Genomic DNA, 8924 nt, shown 5'->3' with positions numbered 1-8924 from the left:
TGGGAAAGTTCATGGTCTTCTCCCCCTTCTGATCCTTCATACAAACTATTCTTTCTGTCTGCAATGCCTTTCCTCTCCTTCCTCCAACCAGTTTCCATGACAGAATAGAAAGTATTTCAAGGGCGACTTCGCTCACCATTTCCCAACCCGGGTGAATGCCTCTCTCAGGGCCATCATGCTTCTCAATTCCAAAAGGTCATTCACACTGTAGTCTAAGTAAGTGGATCCCTGGTGGGTGCAGGTATCAATGGATAGTCTCTCAGTGCACCTTTCAATGCCTTACTTCGTGATGATGAGACTGGACTCTGTGAACATGTCTCCTTTGCCATCTGGCATGATGTTCAGCTTGTGTGGAGGGCATGGAAGAGACGCTGCGGGAGGAAGGGCCTCTCTCCCTGGGCTATGCTTTTGTTTCTGCTTCCCCGTGGCTGCCAGGAGCACATGAGCTGAACCCCGAGCACTGTTGCCAGACCCAGCCTGGGTTCCTGGCCTGCTGACACCCCAGGAGGAGCTGCTGGTCCTGGACCCAGATTCTCTGCCCACTGGTCTTGGCTTTCTCGTGCCCCAGCAGGAAGCTGGGTTTCCTTGCTCTCCAGCAAGAGTCTGCCACCTGTGGACCCACTATGGCCCGCGGCAGCCCAGTCAGCTTCCTCCCCCAGCAAGTGGGCCCCCTTGGAATAATTTACCTCAGCCTTAGGATGTTCTTGAGTTTTGTTTTTTTTTTCTCTCTGAGCAGTTAATCTCCTATAAATAGTTAATACTATTTATATTAAACTTTCCCTGTAAAAATGTGTGGTTTCTGCTTCTGACGGAACCCCAACTGATAGACCTTGAGTTGTTTTGCTCCAAAAGTAGAGCTGAGAGGAGGAGGGGGGCCATTGGTGTAATATGACAAGAAGTTGTATAACACAGAGGTCCTGCCTTCCCCTCTTCCAGGCGTTCGGGAGGACCTGCCCACTGCCCCTCCGTCACGCGTGGCTCATAGATCAGTAGCCATCTACTGCCTGCATCCCCACAAGACTGTGGGCACCTGTGTGTCTCACGGTGTGGGGCCTGGACCACCAGCAGCAGCGGTGGCCCCAGAGAACTGGCTAGAAATGCAAATTCTTGGGCCCCATCCCAGATCTATAAATCAGAAACTTGGCATTCTGCATTGTCATGAGCCCTTTGGTGAGTCTTGTATTTGCAAAGGTTTGAGACCCATTGACCAAGGGTAATGTCACTTAACATCTCCAAGCCTCATCTGCAAATGGTCATAATTATATCTTCCTCATGTAATTGTTGAGAGGAGTTGGTAAGACAGCACAAAGTAAGAGTACAATATGGTGGATAGAGGTAGATCTGTAGATACGGAAATATAGGTATAATATAAAGCATCAGGGCACCTCTGTTCCCTCTCTTCTGTCCTCTCCTTCCTAGAATTTGGGGGACCCATGGAACTGGCTTCCTGCACCCTGTCCTCCACGGGCTGGGGGTATAGGTCTCACCAGAGCCTTTCTAAATGTGCCAAGGCTGGGAGATAGGTGACGAGGGCTCAGCCTCTCCAGAAGTGAGTTACAGACTCCAGAGCTTTCCCTGGAAGTGCCCGTGGGCCCTTTGCCAGAATGGCTGAATTAAGGCCTGTTCTTGGCAAAATGGCAGTGCTGGGGGCTGACTCCGGTATGCCAGTCCTCCGGGCACAGTCAGAGCGGCTGGGTGGGAGTGATGGGTGGCTGAGCAGGGACCAAGCGTGCTCATTGGCAGGAGGTCCGAGGCCAGCCTGGAGCTGGTAAAATGGAAATCTGGAGTTTCTCCAGAAAGCCTTCCTCACCTCTTCTTCCTTAGCTCGAGGGACGAGATGGCAGTACAAAACCCTAAGGCTCACGAAGGCACATGAAGACCAGGCAAGGCAAGCTTCCAAACAGCCTCTGGAATTTGCCTTGAACTTGTGTACTTTGCCAATTGGATTTCCAAACTTTCCATGCTCTGCCTTACACTCTGGCCTTCCTCAGGCACTCGCCACAGACTCGGTCTTGTCCCTACCACCAGGCACAGCGAAGAGCCACGACTCCCACCCCAGCTAAAACGAGACCGGGAAAGAGGGCATGAGTAAAGCTGAGAACTGTTTTCTCTGAGAATGGGCTGCCTCGTGTTGGTCCTAAGTTGGGGTCAGTTACCAGTGAGAGAGTCTAGCTCCTACCTGGAAGGGAGACATGTCTGATGTTTGATAAAGCATTATCCACTAATGATATTATCACAGGCAGAATATGAATTTTTATCCCTATTCCACATTTCCAACTTTCCTTCTTCCTACCTGCAAATTCTTTGAAAGAATTCAGAGCTCTTTATTCCCAGGACTGAGTAATTTATCCCTGGCTGCATTTTAATTTTAGAGAAAGGAAGCCTGATGTGATGAACGGTCACTGAATAGAAATCCTGGGGCTCTTCTAAAGAAGATGTGGTATATATATACAATGGAATATTATGCAGCCATCAAAAGGAATGAGATCTTGCCATTTGCAATGATGTGGATGGAACTGGAGGGTATTATGCTGAGCGAAATAAGTCAAACAGAGAAAGACATGTATCATATGACCTCACTGATATGAGGAATTCTTAATCTCAGGAAACAAACTGAGGGTTGCTGGAGTGGGGGGTGGGGTGGGAGGGATGGGGTGACTGGGTGATGGACACTGGGGAGGGTATGTGCTCTGGTAAGCACTGTGAATTGTGCAAGACTGTTGAATCTCAGATCTGTACCTCTGAAACAAATAATGCAATATATGTTAAGAAAGAAAAAAAGAAGAAGAAGAATGTAGCAGGAGGGGAAGAATGAAGGGGGGGAAATCGGAGGGGGAGAAGAACCATGAGAGACGATGGACTCTGAAAAACAAACTGAGGGTTCTAGAGGGGAGGGGGGTGGGAGGATGGGTTAGCCTGGTGATGGGTATTGAGGAGGGCACGTTCTGCATGGAGCACTGGGTGTTATGCACAAACAATGAATCATGGAACACTATATCTAAAACTAATGATGTAATGTATGGGGATTAACATAACAATAAAAAAATTAAAAAAAAAAAAGAAATCCTGGGGCTCTTAATTAAACCAGATAAGGTATCTCACCCTGGGAAACACTCTCATTGGCTTCTTAGAAACTCATTTGTATTCTTTAAGAGATGTAATTCATATTTCCTTATCTCATTCCTGAATCAAAAGTTACCATTTTGCAAAAAATAATCTTTGCCCAAATATATTTTCTTTCTAGTATTCCAAAGAGTCTCTGACGGCAAGGAGTATGGAGTTCTGTCCTTGAGTGGCTCTGGCTCTGTCCTTCCTCCAGCAGCTGGGGAGCAACATGTATCTGCTCTCTTCCCAGGCTTCCAGCCCCTGCCCCATGCTCTCCCTTCCAAGACTCCTCCCCGAAAATAAGGGAAGAGAAATCAGCTGCTTTTTATTTGTGAGCAGTTATTGTGGTTTAAATATTGCTAGCCGTGCATGGTACTTCTCTTAAACTTTGTGCTCCCATGCAATAAGCACACTTTTATGAGGGCTATCTCCTTAGACAGCCTCCACTGACCCTTGTTCTCTGCTTCCAGGTCTCCTGCCTAGACATAGATCCGCTGTTGATCATCAGTTGGGCAAATGAACTCAGGCTTGGCTTTGTACAGTTGTCTTGTTTCCTTCCCTTTATCCTCTGCTCCGCCATGTTTAGCATTACGGTTTTTATAAGGGAACCATGAACTCAAGAGTATTGGGCATAGTCTGAGCCATTAATAATATGCCGTTTTTCTTACTTCTGTTATAGTCTCCGGATAGACCTCCTTCAATGAGATGTTCAAAGGAAAACTGAGTGAGTGACGGGTCAAGATCCAAGCCTTCCCAGGCTCCTGGTCCTTGGCCTGGGTGCTGGATTTTAGGACACAAATGGAGGAATAGACATAGATGAGGTTAGAGAGATGAGTACATTCCAGAAAATACTGAGCATGCTTGCCAGCCCCAGGGGACCGAATTGTCCCACAGCACAGTGCTTCTCAGAATGGGATCTAACCACCCATATCAGAGCTTTGACATGTTTATTAAAGATGTTGATTCTTGAGCCCTATTCCCAGATCTACTGAATCAGAATTTTTGTGGCCCAGGACCCCACAGATTTACAAGATGCCTGGGTCATGCTATGCACACTTTTCCATCAGTTGGAAAACACTGACACCATTGACTGAGAACCTAAGCAGAGATATGACATAATTAGATTGGTCACTTTGGTTGCACTTTATGGAGTGAATTTTAAAAACTGGAGACCAAACAAGTGATTTTGTAATACTTCAGGTGGGAAATGATGAGGCGCTGAGCTAAGCCACAGGAGTGGGGCTGGAGTAAGAAAAAGAAGTCAACCCTAGAGTTTCTGGCTTGAGTTATTGAGTCAATAAAGAAGAGTTAAAGAATTTTGGAGGCAGTGTAATTTGGGGAGGAAAAATGTTAGTTGCTTTAGACACGTTGAGGTTGAGGGGTCCATGGGATATCCTGATGGGAGCTGTCCTGGAGGAAGTTGGATTGATGTCTGGAATTCAGGACAAAGTCTGTGCAAAAGATACAAAGCAGTAGGGAAGGAAATCCTTGGCATGGATGTGATTTTAAGGAAGAATGGAGAGCAAGGGACAAGCCGTAGGACAAAATCTTTAAGAATATCAACATTAAAGGGCTATGCAGAAAAAAAGTTGCCCGATGAATAGGGCTCATCATTAGCGAAAGTATTTTTTTACTGTTTTAGGTCAATTTAAATTTTAACAAGACACAACATTTTGGTGGGTAGTAATTGGTAAATACAGTGTTATTCATGTTCTATCCCAAGTTATTTAATAAATTGACTCAATAATCATGATGATATTCATGCAATTAGACAAAGTCAAAAGTTCCAGTTAGAGGCAGGAAGAGAGGATTGAGGTGGGCAGGAGAACAGCTGTATTATCAGTGAGAGTTCAGGTGATGAGGACAGAAGAGAATCTTCTTCACAGGGGCTCAGGTCCCTGCACATTGAGAAAGTCAGTATTCTTTCAGTAAAATCGCCTCCAGTAAAAAATGTCATTAGCCAATTCTTTTCAGGTGTGAGGATAAGGAAAATCAAAAAGATATTTTGGGAGGACAAAGTTACACCACACATTTGAGTGGGGAAAGGAAAGATATTTGTTTAAGTATCTCTTGGCTGGGAACAAAACGGATTTCCCCTTTTCCCTCTTGATGTGGATATTGTTGCTAATAATTCACAAAGTATTTTCTTATTTGTACTTCAATTCTCCCAAGTAAATGTTTAACCATGACTGTGCCTTCAGGAAAAAAAAAAAAGAAGAAGAATTTACAGTGACTACTTTACCAGGCCCCAGAATGTTCTAAGCGCAAGATTGATCTCAGCCCCTTTGTTCTGCACGAGCATGTTACAAAGCAGGTGTTCTCATCCTTATTTTATGGAAGAATAAACAGAGGAGTATGGAGGCCAAATGACCCCATCAAGGTCACTCACCTAGCAAGAATTCACACCCAGGCACTCCTGCACCTGTTCCCTTTGCCTATTATTTTATACTACTTTTTAGTTCATAAGTCTTAGTGCTTATTAACAAATGAAGCCTTTTAGATTATCCAGGTACTTTTGAATTTCTCAGAGGAAGCCAAAGGTGGTCAACAACTCTGAAGTGCCATGGGGCTTTATGATAAATAATCAGTGAAGCAGAATAACTCATAAATGTTCGTTCTTGATATTGGGCTCCATAATATATGTACATCTCATTATAAGACCTTATGCATATTTATCACTTCAGATGGTTTTCACCTGTCTGGTTTTCACTAGATTATAAATTCTCTGAGGCTAAGGAGTGCATACTCCCAGTGTTTGGAGCCCTAGCATAGGAAATCAGTGGAAGTCCAATGATGCATTTTTAATGAATGAGTCAAGTAATGAAGGGTTGCTCAGAAGAGCTTCTTTTAGTCACAAAAATATTTTCCAGTTATTTTCCAAATTGCCTGAGTTGGGAAGTCTAAATCTAAAATATGTTTTAGGGCTTGGTATGTATTTCTCTTTTAGGAGCTATTTTAAATATATTTTTATAACGTCAAGAGAAATGTATCTATATAGGCATGATTCGTTTTGAAAGGACCCTTATGGGATTTATAGCATTAAGAGCCTTTTTTTAAATTAAAGAAAAGAACAAAAATTCTTGCCCAAGCCAATCTTTGAACCAAAGGGCTGCAACTGGAGGCTGGTTGTGGTCCAAAGTTAGCCTGAACCCTTCTTGTGCCAGCATATTGAATGTCTCGCTCTCTCTCTCGCTCTCCTCTCTCTCCATCATTCTCAAATACAACTCTTGCTACTGAACAGTGTCTGATATTAAATGTTAAAGAATAAATGCTGGTGGTCAGAGCCCCTCTGCTGAAGAGAACTTCCAGCTCTTGGTGATGGGAATCCATTAATTTAGGACAACACTTCTGCTGAGAACAAATATTAAAAGTAGATAAAATCTTTTAAAAACTGCTCTTGAAGGCATCATTAAGTCTTGTTAGTGAGCTAACAAGATCACAAAGAATTATTAAAGAAAGATCTAGAAGGCAGACCAAAGGCCCAGAGAGGTAAGTCCGGTAGCTGGGCCCCTCCTCCTCCGGGAGTGTGTGTTGACTCTGGAGAAGCCGGCTGAAAGGTCCAGCAGCACATTTGTAGGGCTTGGTGTCCCAGGAAAGGAGTGCAGAGCTCAGCAAAATAGGGGTGAGCCAGTGCACAGGGATGGCCTGATGAACCCACTTCCTTTTGGGTTGGGGTCACAGAAAGGCTGTGCCCTAGGAGCAAATGGACAGCAGGAGATTGCTCTCAAAGAGACTGCAATTCAGCTCGAAGGTCTCTCAATGTCTGGAACTGGATTAGGTAACTCCAAGTGTCGGCCTTCCTACCTGCACAGCAGAAGCAAGCATACATCCTTTCTGGAGCAAGGCGATATTACTCTAGGCTTCAAATTCTTTTAGCAAACAATTTTTCAAAACTAATGGTCAGCACACAATAAGAATTAACAAGCACAGAAGAAGAAAAGAAGAGAAGCTAAGAGAAAAAGTAGGCAATAGAAACAGACTTACAGGGACTATAGAAACAGGAGTTGCTAGACATGAACTTTAAAATATCAATGCTCGTGTATTTCAGATGCAAAAAGCCACTATGGAGAATTTTGGCAGAGAAGGAGAACTATGTTTTTAAAGAGTATTCCAGAACTAAAAAATACAAAAGTCTATTTTTAAAACTCAATGGATTTAAAAATAGATTAAATTAATCTGAAAAGGTAATTATGCAATTTATGAACTGGTGAAAAGAAAATGTCCAGAATGAAGCATGGAGAGACCAAACAATGGAAAGTAGGAGAATAAGAAACAGAGAAGATGTGGTGAGAGTCTAAGACACATACACTTGGCATGTCAGGAGAGCCGAGGGAAAACAAGGCAGAGACAATATTTAGAGATATAACAGCTGAGAACTTTACAAAAATGCCGGAAAATATTAAGCCATAGATTTAAAAGGTTCTATACCCCTAAGCCAACTACATTAAAAATATATATGTTGTATGTATTTTATATTTTTGCATACGTGTGTGTATCTATCTATACACACATTATCTCCACATCTAAGCACACTATAGTAAAAATACTAAAAAAAATAAAAATAAAAACAAAATGCAGATCTTAAATGCAACCAAAGGGGTGAAAAAAACAGATTACCTTCACAGGAGTTAACAGTTGAACTTAAAGTGGATTTATTCATAGAAACAACAGAGGTAAGTAGTTAACTAAAAGAAAGTAAAAGCCAGCCTATATCCAAGGAAAACGTCCATTAAGAATGAAGGTGAGGGGCACCTGCGTGGCTCAGTGGGTTAAGAGTCTAATTCTTGATTTCAGTTCGGGTCATGAGCCCAGGGTTGTGAGATGGAGCCCCGTGTCAGCTCAGAGTCTACTTGAGGATTCTCTCTTCCTCTCCCTCTGCCCTTCCCCGCTGTTTGTGTGTGAGCTCTCGCTCTCTAAAATAAATAAATATATCTTTAAAAAAAAAAAAGAATGATGGTGAAATGAAAACATCTTCAAATAAACAAAAACTAAGAGAATTAATTAATTAGTTAATTAGTTTCAGGTCCTCAAAAGGTATCATTAAGAGAGTGAAAAGATGACCCACATGACATGGTTCTTGGTCTTGATCCAGCTGGGCTTGACCACTGTTCAATATCTCAAGTCAGGTGGCTGTATCACCACCCAAACTAGTATAAACAGTTAAGGAGATGGCACATATGTCGATTCTGAAATGTCCTTGATTTTTCCTTCAGAGGTAGGGGAGACTTGAGGCAAATCATGATAAGAAAATATTGGAAAAAGAAGTTAGGGGGCGCCTGGGTGGCTCAGTCAGTTAAGCGGCGGCCTTCGGCTCAGGTCATGATCCCAGGGTCCTGGATCGAGTCCTGCACCAGGGAGCGTGCTTCTCCTTCTGCTCTCTCTCACTATGTCTGTCTGTCTCTCTCAAATAAATAATAAATAAAATCTTAAAAAAAATAGAAGTTAGGTGTGTTCAGGATTAACTAGAAAGCCCCAAATTCCTGTCCAAGTGAATGTCCTCGGGGCTATTGAGAAGATAGCAGAATTCTCCAGACGGACAGAGCAGGCACCATGAATTGAGCTGAATTCCAGAGACCTCTTGTTCCTCCCACTATGGCAGGTCTCAAAAACATTTTCCTGGCTATTTTGACTCCCCCAGCTTCATTAGCTGTAACATTTGTGGGTCTTCATATCCGTTTTCTGAGGCTGCTGTAACAAATTACCAAAAACTTAGTGGCTTCAAAAACATAGTCATTGTCTTGCAGTTCTAAAGTTAAGAAGTCTTACAGGAGTCTCATTGGGCTGCAACCAAGCTGTCAACAGGGGTGTCTTCCTTTCTG

The sequence above is a fragment of the Halichoerus grypus genome, chromosome 11, assembly GCF_964656455.1.
Source record: "Halichoerus grypus chromosome 11, mHalGry1.hap1.1, whole genome shotgun sequence".
NCBI classification, from domain to species: domain Eukaryota; kingdom Metazoa; phylum Chordata; class Mammalia; order Carnivora; family Phocidae; genus Halichoerus; species Halichoerus grypus.
This window is presented reverse-complemented; position numbering follows the sequence as displayed.